This window comes from Triturus cristatus, chromosome 4_2, assembly GCF_964204655.1.
Source record: "Triturus cristatus chromosome 4_2, aTriCri1.1, whole genome shotgun sequence".
In the NCBI taxonomy this organism is placed as follows: domain Eukaryota; kingdom Metazoa; phylum Chordata; class Amphibia; order Caudata; family Salamandridae; genus Triturus; species Triturus cristatus.
In genome coordinates, this window is record NC_140586.1 from 148,430,739 (window position 1) to 148,444,990 (window position 14,252).

At 46.6% G+C, this 14,252-nt stretch overlaps 1 long non-coding RNA gene across 1 annotated transcript; it reads left to right on the top strand.

Moving 5' to 3' along the window:
- Nucleotides 1-5,571: 5,571 nt before the first annotated feature.
- On the top strand, nucleotides 5,572-13,253 carry LOC146833205 (uncharacterized). The gene is made up of 2 exons (XR_014960542.1): nucleotides 5,572-5,829; nucleotides 12,534-13,253. It is a non-coding gene; the product is annotated as an uncharacterized LOC146833205 (long non-coding RNA).
- Nucleotides 13,254-14,252: the final 999 nt, after the last annotated feature.

Here is a 14,252-nt window from a genome sequence, read left to right on the forward strand (position 1 = left end):
ACCAGGGTCAAAAACGGACTCGATAATTCTCGCCTCGGTACCTACTCTAACCAGGAACACACTCGGCAACTCTGGGCATTAAGCTTGCCTCATCTCTACAACGGCCCCCCACAGACGCTGGGGATGCCTGGTTTCACCTTGGAGATACCCAGAAAGGGACCATCTCACAGGGATAGCCAGGACGGGTTCCCCAGTGGTCTATAGCGCCGGGACACCTCCTTGTGAGGTAGCTGTTCGCGCTTTACAAATATCAGTATTATTGAACAAACTAGAAAAGGTTCTAATAAAGAATGCCCTACTAGCAGCACGTCACGTAACTGAGGGGGCATCACGCATACCACTAACAAATTAGAAACTCATACAAAGTACCTAAACCGAAGTCTCAATCCGCCCCTATCTCTTAGTGACAGGACAAAGTAAGGAGTGGATTAGAGTCACTGTAGCATTACGTAACTTAATTTCTCTAAAATAAACTCTTACAGAATCACGCAAACGCAAAGTTGCAAACAAGTAAGATTAGTAGTAGCGCAGAAGAGCACCTGTGTCATAATCACAGAAGACTTATAAACGTAATTAACCTGGAATGTAAGCAGCAACATTCTAGCTGGTTGGAAGAAAAAAAGATATTTGCATTATATAACACAGAGCAGAAGAACAGACACAAAGTAGTAATAATTAAATAGTTACTCACCAAGCCCCGGGACCTCCACTCCTAGCAGGTCCAGCAGGTCCTGCTCACGGTCCAGGATGTCGGGCCACCAGTGCGTCAGCTGCGCCTGGGTGCGCCGGACCCCAGAGAAGCGCGACACTGCCCGGCGCACCTTCCCCCACTGCTGCCGACGCTCCCGGAGGCCGTACCCGGACCCAGGCCTGCCACCTGCTGCCAGGGTTGAGGGGAGGTGGCGCTGCACAAAGAAAATGAGTGCAGCCAACTCCACCTCCCCAAATAAGGCTCGTGCCTGCACCCCTCGTGGGCGCCGCCAACCGCAAGGAAGGCGGTCGCTGCTCTGGCTGCGACGACGACCAGCCCTACCCTTAGACATGTTTCTGGGACAGGGCGGGAAAGAAAAGGTAATAAAATTAAAGAAGTAAAGGAAATAAATAGCAGGCAATAGAAAGAGAGAAAAAGTAGCTGAAAAACAAAAAAAAAGTAGACAAAAAACAAAAATATAGAGGCAGGAAAATAGTTAGAGAAATAATAAATAAGAAAGATTTAAAAAAAGTGGCTTTAAACAAAGGATTGAAAAAATGTAGGGAGGATTCAAAATCAGGCCCCAGAACCATGCAATAGAGTGAAAAACAAGATGGCTGCGCCCATTGCAACCACGTGCGCAAGTTCGCGCGATATTTTCTCCCCGAGCAAGCAAAAAGCAACACGATCAAGTAAAAGCGGTCGCAAACAGGAAATATCTACCGCGAACGGGCGCGAACATGCATTGCGCGACCCGGAACAGGAAGTAAGCATCGCGAGAGGGCGGGACAAGTGAAAACAAGATGGCCGCACCCGTGAGCAACCGCATGGGTAAGTTTGCGAGCTGCGATCATGCAAAAAATATCGCGAACAGGCGGGAAAAAAACTTCCGCGTCTTCGCGATATTTTTGGCGTGTTTGCGGAGATTTTCAGCATTTTCGCGATAGTTTGCGAAAGTTAATTTCGCAAATTCTGCCCACATTTATAATTATAAAGAAACACTTGTTTTCAATTACATTAGAAATCTCTGCATTAGAACTAAATATGTAGGACATAATACTTTACAAATTACCAAGAATGTCACAAGATCACTTAGGGCCATATGTATCAAGCAAAATTGCGATCGCAAACGCCGAAATTCGACGAATTTCGGCTTTTGCGATTGCAATTTTGCTAAGTGGTATGTATGAAGTCAAATCCGCGTGCAAAATAAGGAATCGCAAAATTTGCAATTCCTTATTTTGCAATTGCATTTAAGGAATCACAAATTTTGCGATTCCTTAAATGCAATGTAAGAAGCACCCAAAAAGGGCAATTTGGCCTTAAGGAATCGCAAGTTACCACCAACTACAGGTTGGTAGTAATTTGCGATTTCTTTCAAAAATGCATATTTTTGCATTTTTCGAAGTGGCATGTGGCGCACACACATGCCCTTAGGGCATGTATGAGCACCACATGTGCACCCATGCTCATTTCAGGGGTGCAACAGGGTGTCCTTTTGACACCCAGGCACACTTGAAATTGCATTCTCAATTTGCGATTCTCTAATTGAGAATCGCAAATTGAGAATGTCTTCCCATTCATTCCTATGGGCCTCTAGGCCCATAGGAATGAATGGGGAGGTATTCCTTAATTGCGAAATACAATTTGCAATTCGCAATTAAGGAATATGTAGGATTCGCAAAATGTATTGCAAATCCTACATACATAGCGTTCTGGGATTCTCAAATAGCGATTCCCAGAAATTTGCTATTTGAGAATCGCAAAATCTAACATTGATACATATGGCCCTTAGATCTTTAACTAGTGACATGGGAAGAATTGCTGTTTTAAATTTGGCTAGGCTCGACATTCTCAGAAGTCGGTGAAAACTGAAGCTGCAAAAGAAAAGTGAGCTTTAAGACATGTTGGTAGAGAGATTAGTGATTAGGGTACTTTGTGTGAGTCTCTGGAAAGGTAGACTCAAAGTACGCTGTATAAATGTAGATGTCTGGTTGAAATGGGAAGAGCAGATTGTCCAGTTTAAAGGTTTGCGTGCTCTTCTGACTGAGCTATGTGTCTACTTCTGCATGTATTCTCACACGTGTTATGCATCTGAAAATGTTTCACGTCTGAAACAGAGGTCTTGAACTACTTGTGTGTTTCTTTTTATCTCTCGTGACAGTAGCAAAAGGCAGAGACTCACGCATGCCTTCAGAAACATTGTGAGATTTATAACAGTGACATGGGAAGGGTTGGCGCTTTAAATTTGGCTAGGCCCAACATTCTGAGCAGTTGGTGAAAACTGAAGCTGCAAGTGAAAATTGACCTTTAAGACATGTGGGCAGAGAGATTAGTGATTAGTCTTCATCGTATGAGTCTGTAGAAATGTACACTTGAAGTCGAACCTATAAATTTAGGTGTCCCAGTCTGTCAAGTTTAAAGGTCTGCGTGCTCTTCTGACTGAGGTATGTGTCTACATGTACATGTATTCTCACACATGTTATGCATCTGAGGATGCTAGACATATATGAAACAGAGGTATTCAACTATTTGTATGTTTCTTTTTATGTATCATGCCACTAGCAAAAGGCAGAGACAGACACATGCATGCCTTCAGAAACATGGTGAGACTTCTAACAGTGATATGGGAAGGGTTGGTGTTTTAAATTTGGCTAGGCTCAACATTCTGAGGAGTCAGTGAAAACTGAAGCTGCAAGAGAAAAGTGAGTTGGCATGTTGGTAGAGAGATTAGTGATTAGGGTACTTTGTATAAGTCTCTGAAAAGGTAGACTCGAAGTAGGCCGTATAAATTTTGGCGTGTGCTTGAAATCGGAAGAGCAGTTTGTCCCCGGTGCATTGCAGGGTTGGCAGTGCCAGGGCTCCATGAGGGGGACCCGTGGCCCCCCTCCAAGACTAATAAAGCCTTGGGAGGTGGTAGTCCCCATGTCCAGAGGTCCGCAACAGACCCTGTTTTTAATTAATTTGTGCCCCGGGAGGTGACGGTCCCCGGGGTAGTGTGTGAGGGGCTCGAGCCCCCTCACACTATATTTGAAAACTTAGCCCCGGGGCTGCAGGGGGGCTGCGTGCCCCCCCACATTTTATAATTAAAGCCTCAGGGAGGTGGTGGCCCCTGCGGCTGCGGGGGCCCTCTCATTCCCCCGCATCCATTTTACTCATTGCCCCGGGACCTAGCCCACCCAGGGGCTTAAACTAAACAAAGCGCGGGAGATCGCGTTTTGTTTTGAAAAAAACATTTTTATCCGGATTCGCGCACCCAATGCAACTCCCACCAAAAATGAAAAATAAATACTTTTTCTGCCTCTCGGAATTCCTGTGGGACCCCCTGAGCAGGCCTAGGAGGGCATGGTGTTTCTACCCTGCCTCATTTTTTTCATTTTTAGGTCTCGCCTAGGCAGCGTGCATGCGCTGCCCTAGGAGATGACCTTTAGAATTGGTCAGCTCCTTTCTACACACTAGTGCATGTGGCGGCATCCACCTTGCGGGAGCGAGCAGCGGCACGCACAGGGGCCATTGGACACGCACGTGCTTGTTTACATTAGCTTGCTTGCGGTCTCTTTGCCGGCTCGACATCCTGGCACTTTCACTTTCATTCACGGCCGCTTGTCTCCCTTTCTGTAGACTCTACAGCTGGAAGTGCTTCAGCTTTTAAAAAGAATGAAAGGAATGCTTGAAAACACAGTCTTTCTCTAGGAAGGGAAGCACCCAAGCTATTTCATGAACCGTAGTGAGTGTCATTGCTTCCGTTTACGTGTTAGTGCTAGCATGTAAACGTGGCACAAACTAGAAGTTTCCCTGCAGGCTGTTCTTTTGCCAATGTGTATTTGACAGTGTGCCTTTTATTAGGGTTTCCATCCCTGAATTGGTAAGTTACCTTCTGGGCAGGAATGTAATCTCTTCCTTGCATTTTCTGCTCTATGTTCCCTAAGAGGAACTCCCTCTTACTCCTCATCCATTCACTGAGGCAGCCTGGTGCCGGACCTTATCGCTCGTGCGCGCGCACCACTTGCGGGCTTCTTATTGTTGCAGAGTGCATGTGCTCTTTTCTGGCGCTGCTCGCTCTCCTACCCCTGCTCTCGCCGGCTCCCCTGGTACTGCCCCTCACTCTTAACAAATGTTTGTTTGATTTTTGGAGAATCCGAGTACCATTTAATTATTTATTTTTTGCCAATTACTCTTTTTCGGCATTTTGAGGACTTTCTCTGACGGCGATTGCTCACACTGAAAGCGTGATTTCACAGTGTTGTTTACCTGCTTTCTCCAATGACTTTTGAGAAATAAAATTCCTTCGGTTTCAGCACACTCCTTGTGACTACTGTTTGTCGGTTTCTTTTGAAGACGAGTCCATGTAAATACTGTGTGCATACTTGCACACATTTAAAGCATGCTTTGGTTTGCACAACAATTTCTTCGATGCAATCTTTTCATCTCTGCACACAATGTTTTAGAAAAATTGATAATTTCATTATTTTTGGTGCACACTGACTTGTTGGGAGCCAAATTACTATAATTCTTTCATTCACATTCACTACTTTGTATTTAACACTTTGTCTTAGCTCATTACATTTATTACATTAAACAGCACATATAAACCGCACGTATGCTAGGCAGGTATAACACAATCTCTTCTTCAAACACATACTGCCGTCTTTTTGAAGTTTCAGACAGTAATTTACTGTTGGCGCCCCTTTACCATATGTTAATTACCAGTGCTTAACACTCTTTACAAGCCACTCACTGAGGAGACATTGTTCCCTCTCTCAAAACATGATAACATCTCTTCACAGGGAAAAGACAGCTACATTGTAAAACACATGTAAACAGTTCTTGTTAACAGAGCGCCTGCTTGCCTGAAAGAACTGACCAGGCGGCCCCCTCGCTTAGAGGAGGGGCGCCCTTAGTCGCGCCATGAAACCGAGCGGGAGTTTGAGGGGATGGTTCTGGTGGTCAGATTTCGTGATGACGTGTGGGATGCGGTTGGAAACCGAAAGTAAATTCCTTGTGGTATATAAGGCGGCGTCCCTGGAGTCTCCTCCTCTTTGTCTCTTTGGACCCAGGGAAGCCGCAAGAACGTCGGAAACAAGGCGAGGCGGGTTCAAGGAGGCCTGGCGTAGTGTAAACAACGAGCTATTATCTCAGTTAAGTATTGTGGTTCGATTCCTTGTGAAACGATTGCATATTGTTTAATTTTCTTTGTAATTGAGTTATCTTAATCACATGGCTAACCTTCATTTTGATCGTAGGGGCAGCGCACAATTAATTCTTATGGTGAGGCCAAGGTGGGAAGCCGGGTAGGGTTTTTGGTGCCGTCTGCTTTGCAGGCAGACCTATTCTGTCCACCCAAGACTGTTCGACTTTGTGATTTCTTATTTAATAATTTGCAGGGCATCGCTGTTGTAAGGTGAGCACTGTGACGGTTCGCAGAACTGTTACAATCTGCTCTAGTTAGTTTTTCTTTCTTTGCCTCTCTCTTTTTTTTACAAAACCTTTGCCGTGTAATCCCACTGCTGATCTCAAAGCAGAGCCGGTATCTGGTAGGGAGCGGCTCCGGTGATGGAGCATCGTCGTTTCCCGGGGATTTGGGCCGCGGAGTGGGTTGCGATGAGCCTTTGGGGTTGCTCATATTAATTTTCAAATTTGGGCTTTGACACGGAAAGGCAGTATCTGGTTTAATTGTTTTGTTAGGGAGCTTTCTTTAAATATGACGCACTTTTTGTGCGTGCGTGGGATCAATGGGTGCTTTGTCAAAGCACGTGAGAATGAAGAGGCGTTTAGCTTACGAGTGTATACACACTAGCGTGAATATACACTGGTTTCATGTTCATAGTTATAATTCCTCCACAAGGCGAACTACCCCACTTCGTTACTGTGCGGGTACGTCTCCCCGCATTACACGCCATGCATGTGCGAGCCCACAGAGTACCCTGCCAAGCGCATGAAGCCTGCTGTGTAGACGACTAACTCAAGCAAATAATATCGCAATAATGAATACTGCTACGCATCTGCCCGTGCCCATACAGGGCGGAGTTTCTAGATTGCGCGCCCCTTTAGAACCCGTAGAGCATAGGGGCGCACCGCTAACGAGGGTCCTTGATGTACTCACCACTCCCCGAGTGAAGCCCTCCCACCTGGTAACGCCCCTTACCGGATGTAGACACTTATACGGCCACAGGCCAGGTCTGCCCGATAACACGCCCGGCAGGGAACAAACACACATTCCAGGGGCGGGGGGTGGGGGGTGCTGATGGGGGAAGAGGAGCTTGGCTGGCCGTACGTACACATAAAAAATGCAAAGAGGGGCCGCAGGTGAAGCTATGGAGGACCTGAGTACACATAAACATTCAAAGAAAGGGGCCGTGAATGAAGCTAGAACGAGGCCTGCCCGCGCACACACGCACGGGCCCATACGTGAGACAGACTTGATATATTTTCATTGTGAGGCGGACGCGGGTGTCCGGGCATTCGAACCTATGCCACGCTGCTTATGTAGTCTCGAGCTCTAAAACAATCTGCAGTAGGCCTTGGTAGCGATAGTAATTATTAGTTTCCAGTGATCGGTGCAGTCATGTGTGGGATGTTGCGGTGGGGTTCCAAGCTCACGTTACATGTCTGTTGCAATGCAGAGAAAATAAATAACGTGAAAGGAGCAAATAGTCTTTTTTCACCTTTGTTGTGGTTTACCAATCAAAAAATGGCCATGTAACTCCATAATAAGGTTTGCACTAATAATACCAGAGCAATGCAAATGCGCTCTAATTTTCCTCGTTTACTTAAAAGGAACTGTGCCAAAACATGCAGCATGTCGTTTATTTTTCAGTAACAAGAGTGGCAGTACTGGCAAAATGCACTTGATGACGGTAATATGTTCAGTCTCAAGGGTATCATTTCCTGGTCTTTTCAGGCAAGGTGCCGAAACTAATTATTTTTCAGAGACGTTGGTTATTGGTATAGAGGTTATGCGATGTTCCAAGCTACAGTTTTGCATTGGGAGGGAAGGGATATCTGGATCAAGGACTAGTCTGCGACAGTAACAGGCCGCATCTCGGGGTGCCCATAGTGCAGTGGTGAAGACCGGCGGTTTTGGTGGCTGTAGTGGGTGAGGTGTTCGATTCACGCCATGTTTATATGGGAATAAAAAAAAAAAAACATAGCGCAGTAGTTTTGATTGGCGGCACTGGATCTAGGTGTTAAGATGTCACATGCGGCACTTTGGGGTGCCTATAGTGCAGTGGTTAGACAGGCGGTTCCGAAGGCGGCACTGAGGAGTTCGGATCCGGCTAGATTTAATTGGAAGAAGCGCAAGGCATAAAGAAGATAATTTTCTGGTATTCTTATGGGTCTCATTTTACTGCTTTGGCTTCCACGTATTTTAACTGGGTGTATAACTCAGCAAAGTTATAAAGGGACAATCGGTGCAGCGGTTCAGACCGGCGGCTCTAGAGGCTGCACTGAGGGGTTTTCATTCTGTCCATATTTAAGTGGGAGAAATGCAATGCATCACATTAATATTTTCTGTCATTCTCATATATATTATGTTACTGTTGTGGCTTTCAGGTCTTTATGGGTGTACAACAAGGCATAGTTATAAAAGGACAAAGTATGTAATGGCACTCTTTTCTGCACGAGTGCGCCTTGATTGCTACAACAAATGAGATAAAGCAAGCGCTAACATTTCTGCTAGGCAGGGCTTCAGTTTAGGTGAATGGAAGGACTTATTTTTACATTTGGTGTGGCTTTCAGCGGAGAGGAAGGGGGTGCCATCGGGAAGCGGTTCCCAGGCAGTAGCATCTTAGTGCAGCAGGCGCAGGAATACCAGGTTACGGGCTTGCTCCATATCACCCTCTACCGGGCAATAGCTTAATTGCTCCATAACCAGCAATATATTTTCTTTATGACAATGTCCCAAACCTAGGAAGGGCGACAAGGACACTCGGCTCATTTAAATTGGTTCCTTTTGAATTAGCAATGGGTGGTGTTACAGCCAGACTTGCTGACCTTGTGCAGACCTAACACATACAGAATGATGCATAACGTCTCGGCAGGCATAGAAGACTGGGACTCTTGTCAGAAATAGTTGGCAAGCAAGTAACTTTCACTGTTCCATAGCCACATTTTATAATAGGTGGCGTTGCGTCCAGACCTGCGGAGTTAAAATAGTGTGGGGGGGGGGAGTTCGGCTAGTATTGGCGCTAGATCTGCACATCAGGTATGAAGCGTACTGGAGGTATTGTATTGGGCAGTCATAAGGGCAAGCCTCCTCAGTTGCGGGGAAATGAATGCATCTAAGTTGGTGTATGAAAGATGGAAGCACACCAAACACTGATGACTTGATTTAATCATTTGTTTATTTTCTTCCCTGATATGATCGTGGGAGGCACATCACGGGGACATGGCGGCAACATGTTTTCAAAATGGCGACTAGCAGCAACTTCTGGAGGGTCGGCATATCGGTTCCAGCAGACATGGGAAGGATTCCGGGTCCCGTGTGGTAACTGGTTTGTATGCTATATGCAAATGGGCTCAAGGTACATATAGCCAGCTCACTGTGGTAAGCTTCCAGCTTTCAAACCGGTGATTCCCAAACAGCGACACAGTGGGGAAGGGGCGGCAGCAGCACAGGCAATTTAATATCCTGTGATGGTTTCGGCCCAATGGGGGTGCTACTCAGTGGAAAGAGAGCAGATTTTACCTATCGGGGAACGCTACCAGCTTGCGAGCCTGTGACTTACACATAAATATATCATGAGTAATGTGGCTGGTGATCTTGTAGAATACAACAAGCTGGCGCTTTATATAGACATACATTTCATCTAAAAATTACATCACAAACAGGTGCGGTTCCTCTCCCCTGGTGGTAACGAGCAGTAAGGGTCAGTAGTGGGGTATGTAGTTGTCTCACTAGCTTATATTTGAGCAGAAAGGAGTCTTTGTAGCAGTTCCTCAACTACAGCTACGCTTATCATAGGCCAGGGTCCTAGATTTCTCAGCATAATATCGTCATTTTGCAGGTTCCCTAGCCGGACATCACAAGGTATTTTACTATTATATCTGCGAAGGTGTGGTTCAGCTTAATTCTATCTCCTGGGTTACACTGTTACTCCCGGTAACAACCTGGGGGCGTGACAAATAGTTAAGCCGGGACCGCACCATATCACCTGTGCAATTGTGATTAGTATATTGGTATCCTATCGTGGTCACTTTATGGGGACTGCAGTGGACATATACTTGTTATATTGCACTCTGGATTCATGACCAGGGACTGCCATGCAAAAAAAATGGGTGTCAAGTAGCTATATATCAGTAGCTATACGTTAGATAATTGAGGGGCTCATTTACATTCTTAATTAGAAAGGGGTCTGCTATTAAGCCAAGGGCTGAGTTAGGGCAGTTAGGGCTCCGAGCAGTGGCTATTCTTGCAGCCCTGGGATAACGGTTGGTTGAATCTGGGGGGTCTTTTGGCGTAATTTACTGGGTTAACGGAGCTGTACAGGTGGGTGGCTAGAACGCCTGCTATCAATAACTGTATATCGGATGTTTTATTGAAGATGTCATACGATATGGCGCTCTATTTCGGAGACTTGTCTTACAGCTAACAATAAAGCTGAGTACACCACCAGGAGCGTGGCGCAATGTCGGTGCAATGTATAAGAGTACCGTAATATATTCCATATGCCGGGCTCCAGAAATAAGTGTAGGTTCATGGTATAGTATCACTCTTTGCCCTTTGCAAACAGCATAGCAACCATCCTCAGCCGGGAGATTGTGCTTGATTGTGCTGCTGGTGGCCAGGATAATATAAGTGGTCTATACATATCTCGCTTCAGTTCCAGTGCTCCTGTCTTGCTATTACGGTGTTGTTAACAGGCACATGCGCAGTTATCGGGGTTCAGGGTTACTAGCAAGTAACATTCCCGATAAAAGGAGCCAATAAGAATACAGTAGGAAGTGGAGCCCCTAGGGTCTATTACGAAGGTCATGGTCGTTGGCTGGGAAGCAGGCCACACTCAAGAGTAGGTAAGGGGTGCGTTACACTCTCGCTTCCGGTACAGCTGGCCAGGGTGGGGGTTTACACCTGGGACAGGTATCCTAGTGGCGGTAATTACAAAAAAAAAAAAAAAAGGGCAGGTGCCCAGATTTCTGCTGCTAAGAGGCGCACTATAAAGTATAAGTGCCGGTCCCCCATTAATAACTTCAGTGGTCAGCACGGGCTTCCACTGGCCTAGAGTAAACACTGCCCAGTGGGCCAATGGGGTGTGCGGTGCTCCCCCGTCCCCCGCCCTCCCCACCGAAGTTATGTATCTGTTGGCTGGGGCACGTTGGGGCCTGCCGGCGCAGTGTGACGACCAGCTGGACGTTTATCTTTTGCTGTAGTGCGTTGGGGCCTGCCGGCGCAACGTGGGCAGCTGAGTGTTATCTGTTGGCTGTAGCGCATTGGGGCCTGCCGGCGCAATGGGCATAGCTGGGCGTTCAAGTGTATGGGCTACTTGACGCGATGCTGGCTGGTAATGCCAATGTTAATTTCTTACGGACATGGAGTGAAGTTTAGATGATCATTTCCAGGTGCATTCTCTTCAAAGGCAAAAATATTGTGGTCGGAAGTGATTACACGAATGACCTGGGCTGGTGAGGTTGTGGTAATGGCATGAACGAATGGGTAAAAAGTTGAACCATTCCGTGAAAACATTTTAATTAAAGCACTTCATGGGTACTATTAGACACAAATTGCTACATCCCGGGATGAGGGATTTGTTCCATGAGGATGGGGTGCATCTGTTTGCCTAGGGGATGGCGATCTTTGTCCACACTGTTCTGGGGGCTATTCCTGAGCTCAGCCAGCGCCAGGTTGAGGGGGGAGGGCGAGTGCGCCAGGGACCTTCTCGCCCTGTGGCGGAGCGCTGGCAGTTAACGCCAAAGGGGGCATGCCCGGCAATGGTGTTTTAGCAACTGGATGAATCCCAAGAGGGTGTACGATGGAACTGTGCAGTGGATAGGCAGGGAGGGACTGACCTGCTGGTGGACCTGTCTCTACTGCCTTATCCCGCAACGTATGGATTGTATGGACTCTTTGGGAGGCTGCCTGTGTTCAGGTACCTCGGTGGGCCGATGCGCCATGCGGGGCCCAGTATTTCAAGCAATTCAATGTTTGCTGTAGCGCTTTGGGGCCTGCCGGCGCAATGTGCGCAGCTGAATGAGTCGTCCAACAAATTTAAGTACATGTGTATGGCGAAGCAAAATCAATTATAATGTTATGACTAATTTCCTGTCTGCCTTTAACATGTGGCAATGTTTGCTGTAGCGCATTGGGGCCTGCCGGCGCAATGTGCGCAGCTGAGTGGGTCGGCCGAGTCGGCCAACAAGTTTAAGTACAAGTGTACTGCGAAGTTGAAATCAATTATAATGCTATGCCTAATGTCTTGCTGCCTTTGACAGGGGGATGTCGCAAAAAGTCTGTTGCTGTGGTTGGTTCATGATATATGCCAAGTAGTACTTTACTCCCCTAGTGGGTGTGTAGATTTATATGATTTGATGTGAATAAAAATCTACGCCGTGGACAACATAACCGATGCTTGGATATTCTTGGGCCCCGTGAGCGATGGGGGGTGTCAGAAGTGAAGGGGAGTGAGTGTTTCGTTGTGCGCGTACTATGACCAGGCGGCCCCCTCGCTTAGAGGAGGGGCGCCCTTAGTCGCGCCATGAAACCGAGCGGGAGTTTGAGGGGATGGTTCTGGTGGTCAGATTTCGTGATGACGTGTGGGATGCGGTTGGAAACCGAAAGTAAATTCCTTGTGGTATATAAGGCGGCGTCCCTGGAGTCTCCTCCTCTTTGTCTCTTTGGACCCAGGGAAGCCGCAAGAACGTCGGAAACCACCCACCCACCCGACAGAAGAGAAGGGCGGAGCGCTGGCAGTTAACGCCAAAGGGGGCATGCCCGGCAATGGTGTTTTAGCGACTGGATGAATCCCAAGAGGGTGTACGATGGAACTGTGCAGTGGATAGGCAGGGAGGGACTGACCTGCTGGTGGACCTGTCTCTACTGCCTTATCCCGCAACGTATGGATTGTGTGGACTCTTTGGGAGGCTGCCTGTGTTCAGGTACCTCGTGGGCCGATGCGCCATGCGGGGCCCAGTATTTCAAGCAATTCAATGTTTGCTGTAGCGCGTTGGGGCCTGCCGGCGCAATGTGCGCAGCTGAATGAGTCGGCCAACAAATTTAAGTACATGTGTATGGCGAAGCAAAATCAATTATAATGTTATGACTAATTTCCTGTCTGCCTTTAACATGTGGCAATGTTTGCTGTAGCGCATTGGGGCCTGCCGGCGCAATGTGCGCAGCTGAGTGGGTCGTCCGAGTAGGCCAACAAGTTTAAGTACAAGTGTACTGCGAAGTTGAAATCAATTATAATGCTATGCCTAATGTCTTGCTGCCTTTGACAGGGGGATGTCGCAAAAAGTCTGTTGCTGTGGTTCGTTCATGATATATGCCAAGTAGTACTTTACTCCCCTAGTGGGTGTGTAGATTTATATGATTTGATGTGAATAAAAATCTACGCCGTGGACAACATAACCGATGCTTGGATATTCTTGGGCCCCGTGGGCGATGGGGGGTGTCAGAAGTGAAGGGGAGTGAGTGTTTCGTTGTGCGCGTACTATGTTAATGTGCACGACAGGTTATTCTGCAAATGTAAAGGGAACTGGGAAACTTGTTTTGGCTTTAATAAATGGAATCACTTGAAGCTTCCTGATACATATACCTCTACGTGAAACACCGAAAAAAGGTACAGATTCGTTTTTTAGCCACACATTTGAACCCGTCACTATTTTACACAGCATCATAGTTCCCTTACTATTTTTAATGCACGTCAACCGCTCTCCGCACTGACTCAACAAATGTAACCGGTATTTATTTACCACATCTGGAAAATGTATCTATAATGCTGCATGCACCCTGTTGCCTCTTACTCATAAACTGGCCACGGCCAGCCCCTCAGTAGAGGTGGCTGAGATGATTGGAACAGCCGGATCACGTTACTTCTAATGCAAGGGTTCATTCCATGGAAATCTGCCATTCCATACACTCTTTTTTTTTTTGTCTCTCCTTGTATGATTTACTCTTGGCCAATCACACTCCAAGACCGCCACCCGCTGCTCCCTCACTACTCCGTTGGTAGGTAAAAGACTAACATTTACAATGCCAATAGCTCTAACTTCAAAAAATCCGAAGCCTATTGAATTTCCAATTTGGGCCCGATAATGTGATTTTTTTTTTGTAGCGCTTGCTACTGCATGGTTGTTTATAGCACTCTAAATAAGGATGTTAGCATCAACAAATTTAAAGATTCGGCATTGAAAACCTCTGCACGAAACGGATTATAGTTAAATATTTTGTTGCAACCAGGCTCTATATTTAAAAAAAGGTATTTAAAGGATTACTCTGTTTGTGTGTGCTTGTGTTCAAGAGATAGTCTCAGAGCGAGTAAACATCACACTAGTGCAGCACAATTGTATCAAAAAAGCTGTTGAAATAAATCTCACCAGCACTCCACAGTTCTGGACAGTGACA